Source organism: Arachis hypogaea, chromosome 2, assembly GCF_003086295.3.
Source record: "Arachis hypogaea cultivar Tifrunner chromosome 2, arahy.Tifrunner.gnm2.J5K5, whole genome shotgun sequence".
NCBI classification, from domain to species: domain Eukaryota; kingdom Viridiplantae; phylum Streptophyta; class Magnoliopsida; order Fabales; family Fabaceae; genus Arachis; species Arachis hypogaea.
Genome location: NC_092037.1, coordinates 80,325,448 through 80,352,840, shown reverse-complemented (window position 1 = coordinate 80,352,840; position 27,393 = coordinate 80,325,448).

The following is a 27,393-nucleotide window of genomic DNA, read 5'->3' as shown; positions in this document are numbered from 1 at the left end:
AGGAAGGGACATAGAAGAGCTTAAGGACATTGTTGGACCTTCAAGAAGAAGACGCCACTAAAGGTGGATTCATTCCTTGTTCTTTATTTCTTTCTGTTTTCGGTTTTGAATGTTGTGTTTATCTATGTTTTGTGTCTCTACTTCATGATCATTAGTATGTAGTAACCATATCTTAAAGCTATGAATAAAATCCATTAATCCTTCACCTCTCTTAAATGAAAAATGTTTTAATTCAAAAGAACAAGAAGTACAGGAATTTCGAATTTATCCTTGAATTTAGTTTAATTATATTGATGTGGTGACAATACTTTTTTGTTTTCTGAATGAATGCTTGAACAGTGCATATTTTTGATCTTGTTGTTTATGAATGTTAAAATTGTTGGCTCTTGAAAGAATGATGAACAAAGAGAAATGTTATTGACAATCTGAAAAATCATGAAATTGATTCTTGAAGCAAGAAAAAATAGTGAATAGCAAAAGCTTGCGAAAAAAATGGCGAAAAAAATAGAAAGAAAAAGAAAAAGCAAGCAGAAAAAGCCAATAGCCCTTAAAACCAAAAGGCAAGGGTAAAAAGGATCCAAGGCTTTGAGCATCAATGGATAGGAGGGCCCAAGGAAATAAAATCTAGGCCTAAGCGGCTAAATCAAGCTGTCCCTAACCATGTGCTTGTGTCATGAAGGTCCAAGTGAAAAGCTTGAGACTGAGTGGTTAAAGTCGTGATCCAAAGCAAAAAGAGTGTGCTTAAGAGCTCTGGACACCTCTAACTGGGGACTCTAGCAAAGCTGAGTCACAATCTAAAAAGGTTCACCCAGTCATGTGTCTGTGGCATTTGTGTATCCGGTGGTAATACTGGAAAACAAAATGCTTAGGGCCACAGCCAAGACTCATAAGTAGCTGTGTTCAAGAATCAACATACTTAACTAGGAAAGTCAATAACACTATCCGAAATTCTAAGTTCCTAGAGAAGCCAATCATTCTAAACTTCAAAGGAAAAAGTGAGATGCCAAAACTGTTCAGAAGCAAAAAGCTACAAGTCCCGCTCATCTAATTATAATTAATATTCAATGATATTTTGAAATTTATAGTATATTCTCTTCTTTTTATCCTAATTGATTTTCAGTTGCTTGGGGACAAGCAACAATTTAAGTTTGGTGTTGTGATGAGCGGATAATTTTACGCTTTTTGGCATTGTTTTTAGGTAGTTTTTAGTAAGTTCAAGCTACTTTTAGGGATGTTTTCATTAGTTTTTATGTTAAATTCACATTTCTGGACTTTACTATGAGTTTGTGTGTTTTTCTGTGATTTCAGGTAATTTCTGGCTGAAATTAAGGGACTTGAGCAAAACTCTGAAAAAGGCTGACAAAAGGACTGCTGATGCTGTTGAAATCTGACCTCCCTGCATTCGAAATGGATTTTCTGGAAAGTAGACATCCAGAGCTTTCCAGAAATATATAAGAGTCCATATTTTATTCGGGAATTGACGACGTAACTTGGCGTTGAATGCCAAGTACATGCTGCTGTCTGGAGTTAAACGCCAGAAAAACGTCATGATTCAGAGTTGAACGCCCAAAACACGTTATAACTTAGTTCAACTCCAATAAACACCTCAGCTCGTGGATAGATCAAGCTCAGCCCAAGCATACACCAAGTGGGCCCCGGAAGTGGATTTATGCATCAATTACTTACTCATGTAAACCCTGGTAGCTAGTCTAGTATAAATAGGATAAGTTACTATTGTATTAGACATCTTTTGACAGTTTAATCTTTTGACTTTGTAGTCTTTGATCATTCGGTCTCTTGATCATTCAAGGGGCTGGCCATTCGGCCATGCCTGAACCTTTCACTTATGTATTTTCAACGGTGGAGTTTCTACACACCATAGATTAAGGGTGTGGAGCTCTGCTGTACCTCAAGTTTCAATACAATTACTATTATTTTTTATTCAATTCTCTTTTATTCTTATTCCAAGATATACGTTGTACTTCAACTTGATGAATGTGATGATCCGTGACACTCATCATCATTCTCACCTATGAACGTGCGTGACTGACAACCACTTCCGTTCTACTTTAGGCCGGGCGCATATCTCTTAGATTCCCCAACAGAATCTTCGTGGTATAAGCTAGATAGATGGTGGCATTCATGAGGATCCGGAAAGTCTAAACCTTGTCTATGGTATTCCGAGTAGGATTCTGGGATTGAATGACTGTGACGAGCTTTAAACTCCTGAAGGCTGGGCGTGATGGCAAACGCAAAAGAATCAAGGGATTCTATTCCAACCTGATTGAGAACCGACAGATGACTAGCCGTGCTGTGACAGAGCATAGGAACATTTTCACTGAGAGGATGGGATGTAGCCATTGACAACGGTGATGCCCTACATACGGCTTGCCATGGAAAGGAGTAAGAAGGATTGGATGAATGTAATAAGAAAGTAGAGATTCAAGAGGAGCACAGCATCTCCATACGCCTATCTGAAATTTCCACTATTGATTTGCATAAGTATTTCTATCCCTTTTTATTGTCTATTTATTATTAATTTTTGAACTCATCATAAACCAATTTAATCTGTCTAACTGAGATTTACAAGGTGACCATAGCTTGCTTCATACCAACAATCTCTGTGGGATTGACCCTTACTCACGTAAGGTATTACTTGGATGACCTAGTACACTTGCTGGTTAAGTTGAACGGAGTTGTGGAAAGAAAAAGCTTCTCTAACAGTACCTGGAACTCTCGTATCACAATTTCATCCACCAGTGGCGATTGGTGGAGTTGGGGGGTGAGAAGATAAGAGTAGGGGAAGGGGGTGAGGTGCGCGACTGCGTAGGTGTGCGCTTGCGCGCGGATGGTTGAAATGAAAGAGGGACGCGGGTGCGCACATCACGCGTCTGCATGCATGGGTAAAGTCGGAGCCGACGCGTGCGCGCCTTGAGTGCTTACGCGTGGGTGGTGTTAATTGACATAGGTGCGTGCGCGTACAGTGTGCGCGTGCGTGCTAGGAGTTGGGCTGGAGGCTTACAATGAGCCCAGAGTTGGCACAAGTCTCTGGATTTTGGCCTGGAGGTTGCATCACTGGATCGGTGCTCACGCAGCAAGTGTGTAAGTGCGCGCATTCTCTTATAGACTCTTGGGCGCGTAGGCGCGCAGTGCACGTCCGCGCAATGGAGGTTGGGCCAGGGGATTAGTGTTGGCCCAATGCCAGCATAACTCTCTGGAGGATGTATGGGCTGCTGCTACCAGCTTAGGGACGCGTACGCGACAAGTGCGCGTTCGCTTGCTTTTCCCTAAGGGTGTATGGGTGAGCACGCACGTTGTGTGCGTCCGCGTGGGACGAGTTGGGCTGAAAGCCTAATATGCGCATAAGGGAGGCCCCGCTCACTGGAAAATGTATGGTGGTGCATCCGCTCATGGACGCGTACGCGTACGGCGTGCGCGTGCGTCCTCCCCCCTCCCCCTTTTTTTTTTTAAATTTGCTCAGGAGATCCCTATGATGCCTATAACTCTTTATTCAATCAAAAATCATACAATTCACAAAAAAAATGCAATTTGATTTTATCTATCTACTACTAAGCACAACATACATATGACTATGCTAACAATCAATTTATACAAAGAACTCCATATGAAATGAAGATCTACCTACAATGGCAACTCAAACCGCTTATCAAATAAAACTAAAAGAGATTGGGAAGAGTTTACCATAGTGAGGTGTCTCCCACCTAGCACTTTTAGTTTAAGTCCTTAAGTTGGACATTTTGAGGAGCTTATTGTCATGGTGGCTTGTGCTTGTACTCATCCTTGAACCTCCAAGGATCTTTGCTTCTCAATTGGTTGATAGAATTTCCAACCATCTTCACTATGCTTGGGTGAAGTTCCACCCAAGATATGAGTCCCCATAGTTGGTCTTCACATAGCGAACCGGGATCCTAAATCTTATTTTCGCACCCGTTTTCGATTTGATCTTCATACTTTTTCTTTCCGGGTGGTTGACATAAGGGCGGTCGACATATAGAATTCTCTTTAGCCCACCGATTCTTTCTTCTAGACCCTTGTAAAGTGGTATTCTTCCAACCATCATTCCTATGCCTTGAAGCTTTGACCTTAATGAGCCTAATTCCTAACTTGCAACCACTACACAACTCGTTCTTGCTTTTAATTCCACAAAGAGCTCTATGTTGCCCATCTGTTTCAATCAAACCATATTCAAGCGAGAAAGTAAAGCTTAGGGATAAGAATTTTACCCACATGAATGTTGTGTTGGATGGTGACTTAGGAAGGGAGCCCCCGCACACTTAGACAATGCAAGGTCTACGTCCTTGTGCTCTTTTTTGTGTATTTCCACCTCTTGACAAATTTCTTCAATTTCAACCTTTTCCCTTTTATTACTTGGCTTGGTGTTGTCTTCAAGAACTTCGGTTTCTTGGCCAACGGGGGATGATTCAATTTTGGATAGGAATTCATTGATGATAAATCCATCTCTTGATCAACCTCTTCATATTCTTCAATTGCAATATACACCATGCCAACTTTTTCTCCTTGGTAGCTCTCTTTAGATTCATTCCTTTCTTCATTGTTCACCAAGGGTATAGGAGGTTGTGCACGCTCTTCTATGGATTCAACTTCATGTCCACTGGGAAGAGATTCAATTGTGGATAGAAATTTCTCCATGATTGAATCTATTTCTTGCTTAACCTCCTCGTATTCCTCAATCTTGCTATGCTCCGGAGGTTGTTGAGATTCACATGGCGGTTCCACATCTCTTGATTCTTGGATCACTTCCTCCTTTGTTTCAATAACCGTAGGCTTCTCCAATTGCTCTATTACTACTACCGATTCTTTCGTTTTCACCGGATTTTCCGATATCTTCTCCATGCTTTGCTCTTCCTTTGGCTTTTCACATGGGGTTACGGAAACAACTTGAGTATTCAAATATTGGTGGGATAAAGCGTGCACCACCTTGGTCAAATTGGTCACAAACTTGAGTGTATCCCGCTTCATGGCTTCTTGTCCTTGGAGTAACAAACTGAGAGGATCGTCTATTGGAATTTGGGGTGAGTAGGAAAGTTTGTTATTTTGGAGAGAGGGTTCGTGGTAGGAAGGTGGTTCCTCTTGGTAAAATTGTGGGGAAGATGTGCATTGAGGTAGTTCTTGGTAGTAATCTTGATAGGGTTGTGGTGGTTCTAAAAGTTCTTGCTCATAATGATCACAAGAATATGGTATGCGTGATTGGTCATATGATGGATAAAGATCACATAAAGGCGCTTGGTGGAGATGGACTTGTGAGTATGGTTGAGTATCATGTCGAAGATAGGGTTCATAGGCATATGGTAGTGGTTGATTTTCACAAAAGGAGTCACCATAGCCATTGTATTGGCATGCATTTGGATGGAAATTATACCTATAAATGTCCAGAGGTTGATGCCAATAGGAGTGATCAATTCCTTATGGCTCCTCCCATCTTTGTTGATTCCATCCAAAATGAGTGTCATCATTGAAGTGCACATTTCCTAAAAGACAATTAGGACCAAACTCATAGCCGAAGTGAGAATTCATATTGGAAAAACAAAATAAAACTAACAAAATCTAGTAAACAAGCAAAAGACAAGCTATTTACAATATTCACATATGTACAATAACCAATAACATAACACCACTGCAAATCCCCGACAACGGCGCCATTTTGATGATTGGATTTTTGACGGTCTAGAATTTACTCATGAAATCTCGTTGTAAAGTATAGTCTCTAAACCAACAATAATCCTTTCATACAAAAATTTTGTTTGTCACAAGTACAAACCCCTAAAATCTATAAACCAAAGTATTTCATCAAACACTTAGAAGGTACAAAAAGGAAGTATAGTAAATCACAACATGAATAAATTCTAACTACAATTGAATGCAAAGAATTAACAACAACAATTAAGGAAATCACAATTATCATGAATTACCTCAAATTGCCTTATTGAAAGAAAACAAAAGAACAAAAATAGATCCACAACAAAGTGAAGAATTACAATGATTAAAGCACAAAACTAGAAAGAGGAAGAAGAGAAGAGTAAGAATTGATAGAGAAATAGTAAATCAAAGCATGAACTAAACCCAAATCTAAGAGGAGAGATTAACCTAAACCTAATCCTAATTCTAGAGAGAAGTAAGAGCTTCTCTCTCTAGAAATTAACTCTAAACTAATCCTAATGTGTATGTATGAACCTTGTATGCCTCCCCCTTCAATCCTTGGTCCTTTAAAGTACTTTGGCGCCAAAATTGGTTGCAACTGGGCCCGACAGTTTCCCATAAATTGTTGGGCACGAGTTCTATTTAATAATCACGTGCGGCCTTCGGCACGGACACGCACGGTATGCGTACGCGTCCTTGGTCGATATCGCAATGTGCGCACGAGCGCCTTGTGCGCGTGTGCGTCCTTGGACGAGATCAGTTCTTTGGCTTTTTGTGCTTCTCTCCATTTGCATGCTTCCTTCCTTGCTCCTTTGATCCATGCCTAGCCTATTTTAACCTGAGATTACTAGCAAACACATCAAGGCATCTTATGGAATCAAGGATGAATTAGAATTACCAAAGTAAAGGCATAAAAAGCATATTTTTACATTCAAGCACAAATACGGGAGAGATAACAAAACTATGCTAATTCATTAGCTAAATGTGAGAAAAGGTTATCAAAATACTCTAAATTCAACACAAGATAAACCCTAAAAATGGGGTTTATCAAAGACCAATGGAGTTAATCCAGAGGTTTACAGACTTATGCTTTTCCCTTTTACTGTAAGAGACAGAGCTAGTATATGGTTCAACTCACAACCTAGAGACAGCCTGAACTCTTGGGAAAAGTTAGTCATTGCCTTCTTAGCTAAATTCTTTCCACCTCAAAAGATGAATAAGCTTATAGTGGAAGTTCAAACCTTCAAACAGAAGGAAGGTGAATCCCCCTATGAAGCTTGGGAAAGTTACAAGCAATTGATCAGAAGGTGTCCTTCTGACATGCTTTTAGAAAGGAGCATCATAGGTATCTTCTATGATGGTCTGTCTAAGTTATCCAAGATGTCATTGGACCACTCTATAGGTGGATCTATTCATCAGAAGAAAATGCCTGCAGAAGCTCAGGAACTCATTGAAATAGTTGCAAATAACTAGTTCATGTACACTTCTGAAAGAAATTCTGTGAACAATGGGACAACTTAGAAGAAAGGAGTTCTTGAGATTGATACTCTGAATGCCATATTGGCTTAGAACAAATTAGTGACTCAGCAAGTCAATATGATTTCTTAGAGTTTGACTAGATTGCAAGCTGCATCCGGCAGTACTAAAGAAGCGTGTGAAGAAGAAGAAGCTTATGATCCTGAGAACCCTGCAATGGAAGAGGTGAATTACATGGGAGAACCCTATGGAAACACCTACAATCCTTTATGGAGAAATCATCTGAATCTCTCATGGAAGGACCAACAGAAGCCTCAACAAGGCTTCAATAATAATAATGGTGGGAGAAATAGGTTTAGCAATAGCAAGCCTTTTCCATCATCTTCTCAGCAACAGACAGAAAATTTGGAGCAGAATCTCTCTAGCTTAGCAACCATAGTCTCTGAGCTATCCAAGACCAGTCTCAGTTTCATGAATGAGACACAGTCCTCTATCAGAAATCTGGAGGCACAAGTGGGTTAGCTGAGTAAAAGAGTTACTAAAATTCCTCCAAGTACTCTCCCAAGCAATACAGAAGAGAACCCAAAAAGATAGTGCAAGGCCATCAACATAACCGAAGTGGCCGAATTCACATAGGAGGAAGAGGACGTGAATCCCAATAAGGAAGACCTCATGGGATGTCTTCTAGACAAAAATGAGTTCCCTATCGAGGAACTAAATGAATCTGAGGCTCATAAAGAGACCATAGAGATTCCATTCAACTTACTTCTGCCATTCATGAACTCTGATGAGTATTCTTCCTCTGAAGATGATGAAGATATTACTGAAGAACAAGTTGCTAAATATCTAGGAGCAATCATGAAGCTAAATACCAAGTTATTTAGTAATGAGACTTGGGATGATGAACCTCCCTTGTGATGTGTGGAAAACGATCCAACACAAAACTCACCGGTAAGTGTATCGAGTCGCATCAAGTAGTAATTACTCACATGAGTGAGGTCTATCCCATAGGGATTGAAGGATTGAGAAATTGTAGTTAAGTGGTTGATTTATTCAAGCAAACAAGTGTTGATTTGAGTGAATTGTATCCAACAGAAGCTAAACTGCATGAAATTTAAAGGGAGAGGGATAATTGACTGTAAATTAAAGGGCAAAGAAAGTAAAGAAGCTGAACCTTAAAGTGCAAGTAATATAAATGACAAAAGCTTATAATGAAATTGCTTGAATCATAAAGGGATTTGGGAGCTGGGATTTCAAAAATTAAACAAGAGAAAGTAAATGACAATCAACAAATAAGTAAAGGATGAATTAAAATCCAGCAGATCTAAACAGAAAAGAAGAATTGCTTGAAGAAGCAAAACGGAAAGTAAATTCAGTTCAATTGCAATAACTAAAAGAGAAGTTGAAGATCTCAGGGGTTGAATGATTCTAGAGAACAAGTATAGATCTCAATTCCTTCCTCTATCCAACAGAGAACAATTGCAGAAGAAGTAGAGATGAAAACAGTAAAGGAAACTTAGATCGAAATCACAATTCTTTGAAATTATGCAGAAAGTAAACAAAGAGAGATCTCAGATCAAGAATGAAACAGAATTCCTTCAATTCTCAATCCAAGATTCAAAACAAAGAATGAAGAGTGTAGAAGTAAGAACAAAGAAGAAGAGAACTCAATTCTCTCTTCCAATTCCCAAACCCAAAGCTCAAAACTCAAATTCTGCTCTCCAATGAAAATTAAAAGTGTCTAAAAATCCTAAAAGGTAAGAAAAGGTAAAAAGGTCGTCTCTAAATCAAACTAACTTCTATTTATACACTTCCTATTTTTGGATTTTAGAATTTGGAGTGGGCTTCTTAATTTTGTGAAGATTTGAATTTAATTGGAATTTTGGTTGAATTTTGGCCCATGGGTACCACTCCCAGGGCAATGCTCGGTTGATTGGTGAGAGCGCAGCATCCATGTGCTTGTGTGTGTCAAATTGGCCGTTCCAAGCTCCCTTGGCCGTGTCAAGCATCGCACCAAACGCCATTGGCATTGCCTCCCTTGCGTGACAAGCTTGCTAGCGCTCGATGAGTGGGAAGAGTGCAACTCTCTTTGATTGGGGTGAGGCTTCAGGTTTGAGCTCTGGTGGAAGCACTTCAGTGCCAACTTTGAGGAACAACCAAGGGTAGCTCTCCTCCAACTCCTTGGTTCGAACCTCCATAAATGCATTTCAGCTAATTTTTGCTTGTTTTCCTTGCAAGGAGTGCTTCTTCCTTCCCTAGGCACATGGGTTAGAACCTTGTGGCCTCCAATAGCAAACATTTCACCTTGAATTAAATTGAAATAGAGCCCGATAAAGTTATTTGTGTTAACCGAGCGCTATTCCCTTTGCCTTATTTCCTTGGCCTTGAGTAATGCTGGGTTAAGTGAGAGAGCGTAGCTTCCTTGCCCCTTGCTTTCTTGACTTTGAGTAGGGCTCTCATAGAGAGTGCTGAGCTCTTTGAGAGAGCACTATAGCTTTTCTTCCTTGATGTGCCACGCTTTTCTTCTTCCTTAGGCCATGCTTTCCTCATTTCTTTCTTTTCTTCACCTACAAGTAATCAAACAACCAATCAAAGTATCACCAAATTCACAAGGTTTACAAATCATTCAAAAACCAACTAATTTTAGCTTAAACCTCATGATTTTGTGTCAATTAAAGGATGGTTGATTGATTCAACAAAACCATGCAAATCCACTCCAAACCACTTACTTATAATGCAAGAAAGTGCATAAAACCTAACGAAACAAGTGAAAAATGCTTGAAAAGCTAGCATAAGATGACTTGTCATCACAACACCAAACTTAAACCTTGCTTGTCCCAAAGCAAGCATCAAACATATGAGAAAATAGAATGAAACAGAGAAGTATGCATATCCTTATTTAGCAGATAGTTGAACTTGGTTCATGGGGTTTTATGCAAACAATGGTAGGTCATTTATTACTTGCTGCTATATAGAAAATGTTTTCCCCAAAGGTTCACTAAGGTTGCTGCTACCATGCTTTGCATTTGCTTGATCCCTTTCTAGCTTTTCCTTTCTTATTTTGCTTAGAGAGCTTATTACTCATTGAAGGCTTGGTGGCAAATGTTGCAACAGCCTTTGGCTTAGTTTTGATCAACATTTCTTCACTACAGACACATGGCTCACATTTTCTTCCTAGGATCATTGATGCCCAGCATCTCTTTGGATCACTAAGTGTTTTGTAGCTAGGTTGCTCTTGATAGTTGACTTTTAGTTGGCAATCCCAAATCAGTTGATCTAAGTGGCCAAGTTTCAAAATACTCCTCAGAACTTACTTGTCCAAGCATATCCTAGTACACAAACACCACAGGCATATGTCCTCTTTGCCAACTATTGGCTTTTTGATGGAACCAGAATTGCTATCGGTCTAGAATTTCTCTTGTAGAAATTAGAACTTCGTTGTAAGCATAGCTCCAAACCAACAAACAACTCCCGCATCAAATTAAAATTTGATTGTCACGAGTAACAAACCCCAAATAAGAATTAACCAGATTATTTAGACTCCGAGTCGTCTCCCTAGGAATCACAATGAAGTGCTTTGTTATTGGCTATAAGGTGTGTTTTTGGGGATTTTCGGAATGATAGACATGAAAATAATTGATAACGAAGATTAAATGACAAAGGGGTCTTGGCAAGGGTTGGTGGTCAAGGATTTATATCCTAATCACTAACCACAACATGAGAATTGGCAATGATCAACCCCACTAAGTTAACCCCTAACTAATAGTAGAGAAAAGTCAAGTGAGCTATGTCAATCCAAGTCCATAAGTCCTAACTCCTTACTAATTCAATTAGTTAGAGTTAGAGTTAATGGCTCCCAATCATCAATCACTTGGACATTAGCAACTCAAGAGTTCCTAAGTTACCTTCCCAAACCAAGAATGTAAAATTCTACTCTAACATCCTTCCAAGTATTTTGTCAAACACTTGTAATGCATAAAAGGAAAATACAACAAATAATAAGAATTGGTAAAATTTAATGAATAACAATTGTAAAGAAAATGAGATCATAACTCAATCCAACAACAAAAGAACATCAATAATTAAATTGTAATTAAGAAAATATCCAAATCCAACAAGAATTTATCATCACATGAAAATAGTGAAAATGGGAACTAACATGAAAACTATGAATGATTAAAACTAGGAGCATGAAATTTTAGATGAAAATAAAATGATAACATGAAATTGGAACTAGAATTAAAGTGAAATTAACCTAATCTACCCTAATTCTTGAGAGAAGATGGAACTTCTCTCTCTAAAAAACTACACTACATGATGCTAATACTAACTAATGTTCTTCCCCCCTTTGCTTGGGCTTCAATTCTGCATGAAATACACTCAAAAACAAGCTAAAATTGGGCCTGGGTAGCTCAGAAATCACCCCAGCGATTTGCCCTTAAGTGAGTCACGTGCGAGTATCGACGCGTACACGCGCTTTGCATTGGCGCGTCGATTGGTAAATCCCTCATCTGCGCGGGCGCGTCATGTTCACGTGCGCGTACCTACATGAACCTCTTCCGCGCGTGCGCGTGCGCGCCCCTTTGATGCAATTCCAATCTTTGTTTCTTCATGTCTCCTCCTTCTATGCTTTTCTCCTCATTTCTTCCATCCAATACTTGCCTTGTGATCCTGAAATCACTCAACAAACACATCAAGGCATCGAATGGAATTAAAGTGAATTAAAATCACCAATTTAAGGCCTAAAAAGCATGTTTTTTACATTTAAGCACAATTCAAAAGAGAATTACAAAACGATGCTATTTCATTGAATAAATGTGGAAAAAGGCGATAAAATTCCCCAAAATAAGCACAAGATAAATCATGAAATCGGGGTTTATCAAACCTCCCCACACTTAAACTAAGCATGTCCTCATGCTGAAATCGAAAAAGAAGCAAAGGGTATTAATGTTTATTCAATGAAAACTAGCTAATGAATTCTATCTAAATGCAATCTACCTATATGGATGCAGCGGCTTAGTCAAAATGAATCAATCTCCAAGAATCTACATGCAAGCACAATAATAGTCAAAGCAAACCCACAATTGAATTGAAGCATTAAGAGATTTCACAAACTTGCAAGAAAAGATGATCACAGGTGGAGACATGTAATTAAGCGATCGAACCCTCACCGGATGTATATCCGCTCTATGCGCTCAAGTGTATAGGGTTGATTCACTCGATTCTCTCCTAATCATGCTTTCCAAGATTTGTTTTTCATCTAACAATCAACAATTACTTCATGCGTGCATACAAATATCATGAGGACTTTCCATAGGTTGTAATGGGGCTAGGGTCAATGCATATGGTTAAGTGAGCTTGAAATTTAAATCTTTGATTAACTTAAACTTTCCACCTAACCTATGACAACTTTTACAATTTCTAAACAAACCTAACTACCCATTCTTCACTTTTTCACACACTCATGCATTCTCTTTTTGATCACCATCCATATGCATTGATTATTATTGAACTTCACTTTGGGGCATTTTGTCCCCTTTTTATTGCAATTCTTTTTCTTTCTTTTTCTATTTTTTTCTTTTTATTTTTCTTTTTGTTTTTACTATCATATATAAATATTTTTTTTCAAACTAACATATATACTAGAATATCAATGCATACGGTTTACACATGATTAATACATGAGTATGTTCCCAATTCCCAAGATTTTTAACAAAAACGTAAACACACTTTTATCTCTACCCAATTTTCTCAACTTTCCCAAAATCAAATGATAAACAGTCTCACTAGCCTAAGCTAATCAAAGATTCAAATTAAGGACATTTATTGTTTTTTACTTAGGCTTGTAATGTGCTATAATTAAGAATAAGTGGGTTAAGCATAGGCTCAAAATTGGTTAACAATGGAAGATAAAAGGTGGGCTATTTGGGTAAGTGAGCTATTGAACAATGGCCTCAATTATATAAGTGCATGTATACATGGAATAATGGACATAAAGAATCAAACAAATCAAGGATTACAATCATAGAAAGAGAACAATGCACACAAGAATGAAAATAAGTGCTTGTATGATGTAACCACACAATTAGGCTTAAATCTCACGTGCTTGTGTTCTTAGCTCAAAAACATGATCGACAATCGTATAATTCAAGCAAGTTCTAAAAAAAATTATTTTCAATCAATTGGGGTGGTGCCCTAAAAATGAATTTCTAAAAATGAATTTCTTGGAAATTTTCATCATATTGGCTAAGCTTATTTTCAGTGCAATGTTGTGATTTAGAAAAAAAAAATTTTCTAGTCTATCCCTTTTTCAATCAAAGCACGATTCTTATATAGAAAGGGTTAACTAGGATTTAACAATCCAAAATATTTTTCTAATCACAATTAAAACCAGGATGCAAAACATATATATATATATATATATATATATATATATATATATATATATATATATATATATATATATATATATATATATATATATATATATATATATATATATATATACTAAGAGTAGCTAAAAGTGTGCATCAACCAAAATAGAGGTATCCAAATAGCAAATATGTACAGTAATCCCAAAATGTAAAGTGCGGAATAAAACAAAAAAAAGTGACAGAGGATATAAATAGAAGTCTGAAAGTTCACCACATAAGTGCAAACACCGGTCACAAAAGGTGACCTCCCCACACTTTAGAATCAAGCATCGTCCTCGATGCTACTACGCCGGATGGTGGTCAACTATCGCGCCGGGCTGTGGCTCATTCTCAGGCTGTGGATTGGCGGTGGTGTTGGCTGTGAGTCCTCAGGAGGCTGCTGAGTCTCAGTAGTGGTCTGTGCCTCTGTTGGTGCATCCTGCTGAGTCGGCTCATCGCCATGCTCCTCCTCCTGATCCTGCTCGTCTGAGGCTAGAGAGTCTGGGAGCGGGGAGAGCTTGATGCCCTGTGATGTGAATGCCTGGTCTAAGCAATCAATACGTCTCATAAGGCGACGCTCGAGGTGCTCCAGGAAACAGAGTAAGTGCTGCAACAATAGGTATGTCGGCTCAGGTGCTGGTGGTGGTGGTAAGGATGCGGTGGCAGCTGAGGAAGAAGGGGCTGCTGCTATGGAGGGTGAAGGCCCAGCTGCCTCCACAGTCACTCTAGCCCGAGAACGGCCTCCGGGCGGTGGTCTCTCGTTCACCCAGCCACCCCAAGGAATGGTGACCTCCTTATCATCATCATCCAAGGGTGGTGGTGTCTCATCATCATCTCTCCACTGAACATCAGCTAACGCAACCATGCCGGTGACTAGAGTGGAAAATAAAAGTAAGCCTCGAATATGTGCTCGCCACATGCTCTATCGGATCAAGCGGGGGAAATACACCTCTTTGCCCTCCATGATACAACTGATCAGAACTAACATATCCATCGGGATCTCAAAAAAATATGTGGTGGGCAAGATATAGGTGGCAAATATCATCTACCAGGTCTTGGCCTCTCTAGACAAATGAGCAAACATCATCCCCTTGGGCTTCCTGTTGCCTGAATCCATCACCCATGGAGTCTCAGGTGTGGCAATCATGTGCTTAAGCACCTCATAATCGAAGGTCATGCAGTTGATAGCAGTATCTGCCTGCTGATATGCCCAGGCATCATTAGTAATGTGTCGGCACTACAGTGCTTCTTTGATGGCAGCCTTAGTAATCATAATCTCTCTATCCCTCAGTTGGACTGAATCGAGATTGGCACGGAAGAAGTTGCAGTAGAACTCTTTGACCCATGAGATGTTTATCCTCTCCAGATCCCTGTCAACAAATTCCAAACCCAACTCTAGAATGCGGCCATTGACGGCGCGCCTTACATCATTTGGAAGTACTAACCTCTTCTCAACATTCAAATTTTTCTTCCGGTATTTGGGGAAGCGAAGCTCATAGTAGAGGTTGGGAAATTTGAGTGGGTCAGTGGATGAAAGCAGCTGATTTTCCTTATCCGTCTCATTCAGTGGGTTTTTAGTATAATTAGCATATGGGGACGGGATAGAGATCTTAGAGTGCTTTCTTTTCTTAGAAGGAGTGGCTATGGCTTTCCCTTTGTCTGACATCCTGAAAAACAGAATTTACATAATATAAAAAGCTATCCAAATAATCAAGAAGCACTTATGACAATGCATATTTAGAAAGTGAGCAAATAAAGTAGAAATCATTGAATAAAAGCAACAAGGTTCAGAATTCAAAAGAATCTTCAAACCAAGAATTCAAACAACAATTGCACATTACTTGATTATTAAACCTAAGAAACACCACATCCAAAAGAATGATCAAAAGAGTTAAGTCAGAAATCAAAAGAGAAGTTAGTCGGTTAAACAAGTTAGAGTTAAAAATCAGTCTGGAAGTTAGTGATATGGTGGCTACCGGCTTAATTCAAAAGATATGCACATAGTAGGGGTGTAAGCATGTTCACAATCATGAAAAACATCGAGTCATTGATGATGAAATATGATAATGCTAAAAAGCAACTCACGAGAAAGCAAGTCATCAATCAATGCAAATGATTAAAATTACATGAATTGGTGTTGGTGTGATCAAAATGTTAAAGAATGAATCAATCAAGAGATATTCAACACCAAATTCAATGAGCCATGAAAGTCACAAAGATTGATATAAGAATTGAAAAATTCATATGCCATGTGACCAAGGGAAATCTGGGTATGAAGGGTTCAAACCGTAGCGGTCATATGGGTAGAAGAAATCATCAATCTTGTGGAATAAGCAAATAGCTCAATTTCAAATGAAAATCAAGTTACTGGTCAATTTGGAAATTCATTAGTATCATTCAATGCACATAAGCAATCTAGCATGAATATAGGCAAAGAATATAATGATTATGACCAAACTTGTTTTTGAACAATTTCCAAAACTATTTTGGTAACAAAATCCCTTTGATACAAAAATCACCAAATAGGAGTTGCTATAACAAGTGAGTGTAATTCATGGTGTATGATTAGGAAAAATCTGGCAGCAATTTGGCAGTAAGTTGGCTATTTCCCAAATTCAAACAGTCAAATTAACTTCCATATGAATGCATTAACAATGAAAAGTAGAGAAGACCATATATAAATGCATCAGAAGTAAGCAATTGAGCAGTGAGCATGAATAAGCTACAAGCAACCAACAGTAATGAACATTGAAGCAACATGCAACGTACAACATAAGCAGCTCAATGAAACAGAGCAGTTCCTCATAGCACAAAAATTCAAACACGTAATCATAAACGGAGCATTTATCAGACCTAGAATCCTCTAACCACATCCTAACTACCTAACATCAGATGTCTCTAACTATCCTAACAAACAAAATCATGTACTAACTAATTAAACTAACAAAAAGCTAAGAACAAAAAAAAACAGAGCAGAGGCAGGGTGAAACCTGGGAAGCAGAAATGGTTGCGGAAAAAGGGAAAGAAAGGAAGCAGTGGGAGTGATCAGCAGAGTCACTGCCTTGGAATTTGGTGACGAGAAAGCTCGCGCCAGTGATAATGGAGGTCGCGGCGGTCGGAGTTGTGGTCACCGTGAGAGGACAGAGGAGTGAGAGCGAAAAGGAAACGGCGAGAAGGAGAGAAAGAAAAAGAGAGGGGCGAGGCGGCGATGGCGGTGGTCGCAGGGTGGTTCGCCGGAGAGGAGAAGCAGAGAGAGATATTGGGGGAAGAAAAGAGGGTTGCGCGAATGCGCTATTTCCTTCACGAATTGAGGGTTAGTGATTTTGAATCCGCGCGAGCGCGCATGTTTCGCGTTCGCGCAGGCGAGTTGGGCTAGAGGCAGAAAGGAGGCCCAGAGTTGGCACAACTCTTAGGTCCTTGGCCTGGGTGATGCTGAAACGCATCGACGCGCGCGCGCTGTGCGCATTCGCGTTCATGGCTTGAGCTTATGGAATGGGCACGGAGGCGTGAATTACGCTGACGCATGGGCAGAGAAATAGGAAGGGGGCGTAGACGCGTGCATCATGCGCCCGCGTGGATTGAGACAAAGGGTTGGCCCAAAAGTGGCACAACTCTCTGGTCCTTGGCCCAGAAAGTTCAGAATGCGATTCTACGCGCGCGCGTAATGTGCGCTAGCGCGTGGAATCTTTCTTTCTTCTCCTCTCTCTTTTTTTTTGGAAGAGCTTAGTATCCTTTCAATCTCCTTCAAGGTCCTAAAGCAAGCTAAGATGTAAAATTGATACATACTTTGAGATAATGGGTATTTTTGAAATGAACTTAGAAAACTTGGAATCCAAGCAAAAACTCAATTTCAAAATATCATCCCATATTCAAGCATAGATTGTATAAAACACCTTAGCAATCAAAGTAAAATACATTTAAAAGGTATAGAAACTATATACAGTGGAACCCAATTCATTCATTCGTTATATCTACAAGAGAATGGAAAGAGTTTACCATGGTGGGGTGTCTCCCACCAAGCACTTTTGGTTTAAGTCCTTAAGTTGGACATTTGGGAGGCTCCTTGTCAAGGCGGTTTATGCTTGTATCCATCCTTGAACCTCCAAGAGTGCTTGTCCTTTAGTCGGTTGTCAGAATTTCCAACCATGTTCACCAAGCTTTGGTGAGGTTCCTTCCAAGATATGAGCTCCCAAAATTGACTTCCAGTACATGATCCAAGATCCCATATCTTATCTTCATACCCATCTTCTAGTTGATCCTCTCGGTTCTGTTCGGGTGATAAGAAAGTAGAATTCTCATGTGAGCACCAAACTATCCTCCTAGACCCATTCAATTGAGCATTACACCAATCCACGCTCTTCAGTTTCGAGCTTCCAACCATAATGAATCTAGACTTACAACGCCAACCACTAAATGTCCTCCTCTTACGCTTAATTCCAAAAAGCGCCCTAAGTTGGCCATCCGTCTGAAGTAAATCGTACTCGAGTGGAATAATGAAGCTGAGATTTAGAAGTTTTACCCACTCAAGCGAAGGATTGGATGACAAATTAGATGGAGGAATTCCCAAAGATCGTGATAAAGCATGTTCTACTCCCGTCCATCCCCTTTTTGAGGTTTCCACCACTTGATAAGATTCCTCAAGTTCAGGTTCTACTTCACCAATTTCTTCTATCTCTTTCCCATCACTCAAATCATACAGAGGAGGTTGAGCGAAATCTACCTCATCGTCAATTCCAAGCATAGCGGGGAAGGATTTTTCAAACTCACAAGGATCATATGTTGATTCGGAATCATCATAGATAGGAGGACTTGTTGCTTGGAACACTTCTTCCACTTCTTCATTGGAATAGGATTCAACAAGATCGTCAAGGGGATTAATCAATGTGGACAAAAAATCATTGATGATGAAATCCACTTCTTGATCAATTTCTTTTAGTTCCTCGTTTACTCCCGCAACATTACTCTTTTCTTTAGTATCCTTTTCATATTCCTTGAAAGAGGATTCTTCAACTTGAGATTCCTTTATGTACTCAACATATCCTATACATCCAACCGCTACTTCCTTTGGTTCAATCATCTCTACCTTCTTATCCTGTTGTACTTTTTGCTTTGGTTCCTCTTCTTCACCTTGGAGTTTCAGGTCCATTTCCTCGCTAAGCTCCTCGGTTGCTTTTCCACATTCAACAATGGGGGTGCCTTGGTCGCACAAGCTTAGGCGGAATGAGATCATGTCACCAATGGTTTCTACCATGGTAGTCATTTTCGCTCTTAACTCTTCAAACTTGTTTTTGTCCTCCTCATGTCACCTTAAGAGATGAGATTCAAGATCTCTTACTTCTAGCATGGTGGCTTCATTGGGGGTTGGTGGTAAAAGAGAGGGTTCATCATTCAAGGGAAATGTGTTGTGGTTGGAAGGCGATTCATATTGGTAAAATTCTTGAGGTAGTGTGTATAGATCTTGTGGTTCAGGGAAGTATTGGTATTGGAACGGTGGTTCTAGATGTGATTCATATGGTGGTTGATATGGTGTGTATGAATTATGGTCATATAGAGTTGAATGGTGATGTGAGGCTTGTGAATGTGGTGTGTAACTATATTGAGGGATGGGATCATATGCATATGATGATTGTCGTTGACAACCACAATTAGGGTCATCACATACATTGGGTTGATACACATTAGAATCAGGATTATGCCCAAAGGGGCTCGTAGGAGGTTGTTGCCATGAAGGTTGTTCATAAGCTTGAAGTTCCTCCCATCCTTGATTCCCAAATTCTTGATGCATATCCTCATTGGAGCTTCCATCTCCTACAATATAGTTAAAACTACACTCATAGCAAAAGGGGTGAGAATCCATAGTGAAAGAGAGTATAAAAGAAAACAAGTATTACTAACAAACAAAGGAAACAAAATCCTAACTAGCAAAACAAACAAACAACCCAAATTCAAGATATTCACAATATGTAAAATAACCAATAACATAGCACCATCATCATCCGCGGCAATGGCGCCATTAATTTGATGGAACGAGAATTGCTATCGGTCTAGAATTTCTCTTGTAGAAATTAGAACTTCGTTCTAAGCATAGCTCCAAACCAACAAACAACTCTCGCATCAAATTAAAATTTGGTTTTGTCACGAGTAACAAACCCCAAATAAGAATTAACCGGAGTATTTAGACTCCGGGTCGTCTCCCTAGGAATCACAATGAGGTGCTTGGTTATTGGCTATAAGGTGTGTTTTTGGGGTTTTTCGGAATGATAGACATGAAAATAATTGATAACGAAGATTAAATGACAAAGGAGTTTTGGCAAGGGTTGGTGGTCAAGGATCTCTATCCTAATCACTAACCACAACATGAGAATTGGCAAGGATCAACCCCACTAAGTTAACCCCTAACTAATAGTAGAGGAAAGTCAAGTGAGCTATGTCAATCCAAGTCCATAAGTCCTAACTCCTTACTAATTCAATTAGTTAGAGTTAGAGTTAATGGCTCCCAATCATCAATCACTTGGACATTAGCAACTCAAAAGTTCCTAAGTTACCTTCTCAAGCCAAGAACGTAAAATTCTACTGTAACATCCTTCCAAGCATTTTGTTAAACACTTGGAAGGCATAAAAGGAAAATACAACAAATAATAAGAATTGGTGAAATTTAATGAATAACAATTGTAAAGAAAATGAGATCACAACTCAATCCAACAACAAAAGAACATCAACCATTAAATTGTAATTAAGAAAATATCCAAATCCAACAAGAATTTATCATCACAGGAAAATAGTGAAAAAGGGAACTAACATGAAAACTATGAATGATTAAAACTAGGAGCATGAAATTGTAGATGAAAATAAAATGATAACATGAAATTAGAACTAGAATTAAAGTTAAATTAACCTAATCTACCCTAATTCTAGAGAGAAGATGGAACTTCTCTCTCTAGAAAACTACACTACATGATGCTAATACTAACTAATGTTCTTCCCCCCTTTGCTTGGGCTTCAATTCTGCATGAAATACACTCAAAAACAAGCTAGAATTGGGCCTGGGTAGCTCAGAAATTGCCCCCAGTGATTTGCCCTTAAGTGAGTCACGTGCGAGTATCGGCGCGTATGCGCGCTTTGCGCTGGCGCGTCGATTGGCAAATCCTTCATTTGCGCGGGCACGTCATGTTCGCGTGCACGTACCTACATGAACCTCTTCTACGCGTGCACGCCTTGTGCGCGTGTGTGCCCCTTTGATGCAATTCCAATCTTTGTTTCTTCATGCATTCTCCTCCTTGTATGCTTTTCTCCTCATTTCTTCCATCCAATACTTTCCTTGTGATCCTGAAATCACTCAACAAAAGCATCAAGGCATCGAATGGAATTAAAGTGAATTAAAATCACCAATTTAAGGCCTAAAAAGTATGGTTTTTACATTTAAGCACAATTCAAAGGAGAATTACAAAAAAATGCTATTTCATTGAATAAATGTGGAAAAAGGCGAAAAAATTCCCCAAAATAAGCACAAGATAAATCACGAAATTGGGGTTTATCACTTTTCTCTTTCTTTTATTTTTTTTGTTTTGATTCTTTCTCAAGGGAATTTCATTAATAGCAGACTTTGTAACAGCAGGCTAGTTCATACTTCAAGGAATCATGTTATTATGCAGCATTTATTTTATGAGCTATTCATTAAATCAAGCAAATACCACCACTAACTTTCATTCACATTTCTACAACATTAGACATTCACTTTCTATTTCAAACCTTTTCCTTTTTTTTCAAATAGCAAGGAAATAACACAAAATTCAAGCTAATGATGGATGACAAACATTATGCAGATCAGCATTCATGGCAAGCATTTCCACTTACAACTAAATGAACACTTTAGCCAGACATATAGGGATTCCCAATTTTTTAAAATATTTCTCAGCAACAGGGATTAGATGCAAATACAACCTATTGGGTTGCAGCTTTTCATTCTTCCTTCTGTTATGTCCCTTCAATTATTGGCTATTTTCCTGCATAATCCTCAAAAGTTGCTTGCTTCTCAAGCCCTTAAGAAAATGGTTAGTATGCATGAATTGAGTATGGCTTTCAGACTTACTTTGGTGTGGGAACACCAAACTTAATTCCTTGCCAATGTTTCTGATGCAACAAGCTAACCATTTATGAATTCTTTTGTCTTTGCTAAAGGTTATAAAGCTAAACTAGAAACATGCAATGGTTAAATAGTTTGTCTGCTTGCTTAGAGCTAGTAAACCTTTATGCAGAAGATGAGAATATGTTTCGAATGAGATTTTTGGTGGAACACCAAACTTAGCATCCTTCATTCTTCCTTAAATTAAATTGTTTTGGTGTGCAATACCAAACTTAGCTCCTTGCATTACAGATACAACTAATTAACCTTTTTATTGAAATGGCTGGAAAGGAAAATTACCTCAGGTTGGGTTGCCTCCCAACAAGTGCTTCTTTATTGTCATTAGCTTGACATCGGGCCCTCATCAGGGTGGTTGATGACTGAGGTGTCTCAGCTTCTCTCCCCTCACTGTGAGCTTTCTTCCAGTGCCTTGATGTTCAATTTCTGCATGCTCCAATGAGAGTATCCTGCTGACAGTGTAGTAGTCCTCAGCTTGTTGGCTTGTCCCCAATTGTTGGTAGATTAACTGTACTTTATCTCCCTTTGAAAATACCTTAGTTGAGATCTTTTTGTTCTTCCACCCCTTTTGACCCTTTTTCTTGCTTTTCTTTCTTCTTTTTGGTGATCCATCTCCTTTGATAGTGGGCTGCGTTTCATTTTCTTCTTGCTTTTCCCCATCACTCTGTATAGTTTCATTCTCCTGCTGTTCTGCCTTGTTGCTTAATTCTTGCTTTGGAAGGGAGTTAATGAGTGTCTTGTTGGTTTCTTCCTTCCACTGCAAGTCCTCTCTGTTGATCTCCATGCATTCTTTCTTTTCATTATAGTGCTGTGTTTCTGGAAAAAAACTCAGAGTAAGGCTTTCATCATGCATTTTCAGGGTCAATTCCCCTTGTTCTACATCTATAATAGCCCTTGCTATAGCCAAGAATGGTCTTCCTAGTATGATAGAATCACCTCTTTGTTGCTGACTTCCTCTTTCTCTGTTGGCTTTTTGTTGCTTTCCATAGGCTTCTTAGTTGCCTCTTTGTCATTCACCAAGGTTCTCCCACTCCTTAGCTGTATAGCTTTGCATTCTTCTTTAGAATTTGGAATGGTATCACTTGGGAGTGAGCTTGATGGTCTTTCAATTACAGCTTGCTTGGAAAGCTGTTCAATCTGCCTTTCTATGTTTCTTATGGAAGCTTCATTATTCCTGTTTGTGAGTTCTTGCTATTTCATCATTTTTTCCTTCAATATCTCCAAGTTGGAGATTCTCTGATAGTCTTGTAGGATTTGTTGTTGGTTGTGAGTTGTTGAGGGTGAATGATAGTTGTTTTGGTTTGTGGGTTGGTTATTGGATGGATAATGGTTGGAATTGGGGTAATTATTTTGGGGTTTTCTATATGAATTTTGGTTATTATTTTGCTGGTTGTAGTTCTGGTTATTTCTTGAGTTATTTTGGCTTGAATTCCTTTGCCATGGCTGCTAGTTCTGGTTGTGACTATCTCCCCATCTAAGGTTTGGGTGGTTCTTCCAAGATGGGTTATAAGTGTCACCATAGACCTCATTTTGTCCAGAACCTTGGTTGTGCATGTAATTCACTTGTTCTTGCTGTTGATCTTCACAAGCTTCTTCACTTTGCCCCCATGTGGTTGATGGTTGGCTTGTATTCACTCCTGCAACTTGGAGGCTATTAATTCTCTTGACCATTTGCTCAAATTGTTGCTGAATTTGCTGCTGCATCACTTTGTGTTGAGCTAGGATTGTGTCTACTCTTTCCAACTCTAGCACTCCTTTCCTTTGTGATGGTTGGCGCTGCCTTTGATGAGCAAAGAAATATTGGTTGTTAGCCACCATATCAATGAGATTTTGGGCCTCTTCTGCAGTCTTCATCAATTGTAAGGAGCCTCCTGCTGAGTGATCTGGTGCTTCTTGAGCCTTCAGAGTTAGTCCTTCATAAAAATTCTGAAGTATATCCCATTCATTGAACATTTTAGGAGGGCACTTTCTGGCCAGGTTCTTGTATCTCTCCCAAGCCTCATAGAATAACTCTCTATCCATCTGAGTGAATGTTTGGACCTCTGGTTTGAGCCTGATGATTCTTTGGAGAGGATAGAATTTGGCTAAGAACTTGTTTAGTAGATTTTCCTAAGTGTTGATGTTATCTCTTGGAAATGATTCCAACCATTGAGTAGCTTTGTCTCTGAGGGAAAATGGAAATAGTAACAGCTTGTAAATATCAGGACGCACACCATTGGTTTTGACAGTGTCACAAATCCTTAGAAAAGTGGATAAGTGTTAGTTTGGATCTTCAAGTGGGCCTCCTCCATAGGACCAGTTGTTTTGTACCAAAGTGATGAGTTGTGGCTTCAATTCAAAGTTATTTGCATTGACATTGGGAGTAAGGATGCTACTCCCACAATGCCTTGGATTCGCAAACGTGTAGGAAGCCAAAATTCTTCTCTGAAGTGGATTGTTATTGGCCACTCCTTCTGGTGGGTTAGAATGAGAAGGATTTCCTTCCATTTCTTGATATTTTTCCTCAGGAACTTCTTCACCAATGACTCCATTCCCTCTGACTTCTCTTCTTATTCTCAAAGTTCTTTCGTCAAGATCACTAGAGTTAGGAACCTCTCTTCTTGCCTCTGTCATACAAACAAAACACAAGAAACACACAAACCAGAAAACTAGTAACACTTCACTCTATTGCTAGAGTGAGGTCTTTGTTAGCTTAAGCAAAAAAAAATCAAACAGTTAGTGGGTTAGTCAAAGATTAAAAAAAAAGAAAAGAAAAGTGCTTAATCTAGATCACCACCTTACTTAATCATTTTCAATCTAATTCAATCCCCAGCAACGGTGCTAAGAACTTGATGTGTGGAAAACGATCCAACACAAAACTCACTGGCAAGTGTACCGGGTCGCATCAAGTAGTAATTACTCACATGAGTGAGGTCGATCCCGCAGGGATTGAAGGATTGAGCAATTTTAGTTTATTGGTTGATTTAGTCAAGCAAACAAGTGTTGATTTGAGTGAATTGTATCCAACAGAAGCTAAATTGCATGAAATTTAAAGGGAGACAGATAATTGACTGTAAATTAAAGGGCAAAGAAAGTAAAGAAGCTGAATCTTAAATTGTAAGTAATATAAATGACAGAAGCTTAGATTGCAAGAAATGTAAATTGCTTGAATCATAAAGGGCTTTGAGAGCTGGGATTTCAGAAATTAAACAAGAGAAAGTAAATGACAATCAACAAAGAAGTAAAGGATGAATTAAAATATAGCAGATCTAAACAGAAAAGAAGAATTGCTTGAAGAAGCAAAACAGAAAGTAAATTCAGTTCAATTGCAATAACTAAAAAAGAAGTTGAAGATCTCAGGGGTTGAATGAGATTAAAGAACAAGTCTAGATCTCAATTCCTTTCTTGATCCAACAGAAAAGAACTGCAGAAGAAGTAGAGATGAAAATAGTAAAGGAAACTTAGATCCAAATCACAATTCTTTGAAATTATGCAGAAAGTAAACAAAGAGAGATCTCAGATCAAGAATGAAATAGAATTCCTTCAATTCTCAATCCAAGATTCAAAACAAAGAATGAAGAGTGTAGAAGTAAGAACAAGGAAGAAGAGAACTCAATTCTCTCTTCCAATTCCCAAACCCAAAGCTCATAGCTCGAATTCCGCTCTCCAATGAAAATTAAAAGTGTCTAAAAATCCTAAAAGGTAAGAAAAGGTAAAAAGGTTGTCTCTAAATCAAACTAACTTCTATTTATACACTTTCTTTTTTTGGATTTTAGAATTTGGAGTGGGCTTTTTAATTTTGTGAAGATTTGAATTTAATTGGAATTTTGGTTGAATTTTGGCCCATGGGTTCCACTCCCAGGGCAATGATCGGTTGATGCCAAGAGCGCAGCATCCAAGCCTTGCTGGCCTTCCAAGTTTGCCTGACAAGCTCCTTTGGGTAGCATCAGTGTAGCGCTCGGTTGTTGGTGAGAGCGCAGCATACATGTTGCTTGTGTATGTCAAATTGGGCGCTCCAAGCTCCCTTGGTCGTGTCAAGCATCGCACCAAACTCCCTTGGCGCTGCCTCCATTGCATGACAAGCTTGCTAGCGCTCAGTGAGTGGAAGAGCGTAGCTCTCTTTGCTTGGGGTGAGGCTTCAGGTTCGAGCTCTGGTGGAAGCACTTCAGTGCCAACTTTGAGGAATAACCAATGGTAGCGCTCCCCCAGCTCCTTGGTTCGAACCTCAATGAATGCATTTCAGCCAATTTTTGCTTGTTTTCCTTGCAAGGAGTGCTTCTTCCTTCCTTAGGCACATGGGTTCGAACCTTGTGGCCTCCAATAGCAAACATTTCACCTTGAATTAAATTGAAATAGAGCCCGATAAAGTTATTTGTGTTAACCGAGCGCTATTGCCTTTGCCTTGTTTCCTTGGCCTTGAGTAGTGCTAGGTTAAGTGAGAGAGCGCAGCTTCCTTGCCCCTTGCTTTCTTGGCTTTGAGTAGGGCTCTCATAGAGAGCGCTGAGCTCTTTGAGAGAGCGTTATAGCTTTTTTTCCTTGATGTGCCTTGCTTTTCTTCTTCCTTAGGCCACACTTTCCTCATTTCTTTCTTTTCTCACCTACAAGTAATCAAACAACCAATCAAAGTATCACCAAATTCACAAGGTTTACAAATCATTCAAAAACCAACTAATTTTAGCTTAAACCTCATGATCTTGTGTCAATTAAAGGATGGTTGATTGATTCAACAAAACCATGCAAATCCACTCCAAACCACTTACTTATAATGCAAGAAAGTGCATAAAACCTAATAAAACAAGTGAAAAATGCTTGAAAAGCTAGCATAAGATGACTTGTCATCACCTTGCTCATCAATGAACTAAATACCTTGGTTAGGCAGAAATTACCTCAGAAGAAACTCGATCCTGGAAAGTTCTTAATACCCTGCACCATAGGCACCATGACCTTTGAGAAAGCTCTATGTGACCTGGGGTCAGGTATAAACCTCATGCCACTATCTGTAATGGAGAAACTAGGGATCTTTGAGGTGCAAGCCGTAAGAATCTCACTAGAGATGACAGACAAATCCGTGAAATAGGGTTATGAACTTGTAGAGGATGTCTTAGTGAAGGTTGAAGGCCATTACATCCCTGTTGACTTCATAATCCTAGGTACTGGGAAGAAGGAGGATGAATCCATCATCCTTGGAAGACCCTTCCTAGCCACAGCAAGAGCTGTGATTAATATGGACAGAGGAGAGTTAGTCCTTCAATTAAATAAAGACTACCTTGTGTTTAAGGCTCAAGGATCTCCCTCTGCAACCATGGAGAGGAAGCATGAAAAGCTTCTCTCAATACAGAGTCAACCAAAGCCCCCACATTCAAACTCTAAGTTTGGTGTTGGGAGGTCCCAACCATGCTCTGTATATATGTGAAGCTCCATGAGAGCTCACTGTCAAGCTATTGACATTAAAGAAGCGCTTATTGGGAGGTAACCCAATTTTTATTTATCTATGTTAAATTTTCATTTCCCATTGTTATTTTATGTCTTTTTTTAGGTTTATGATCATGTGGAGTCACAAAAACAACTGCAAAAATCAAAGCAAATTCAAAAATAGCATTAAAAACAGCACACCCTGGAGGAGGAGCTTACTGGCATTTAAACGGCAGTAAGGATAGCAGAATGGGCATTAAACGCCCAGTCTGGGACCATTCTGGCGTTTAATGC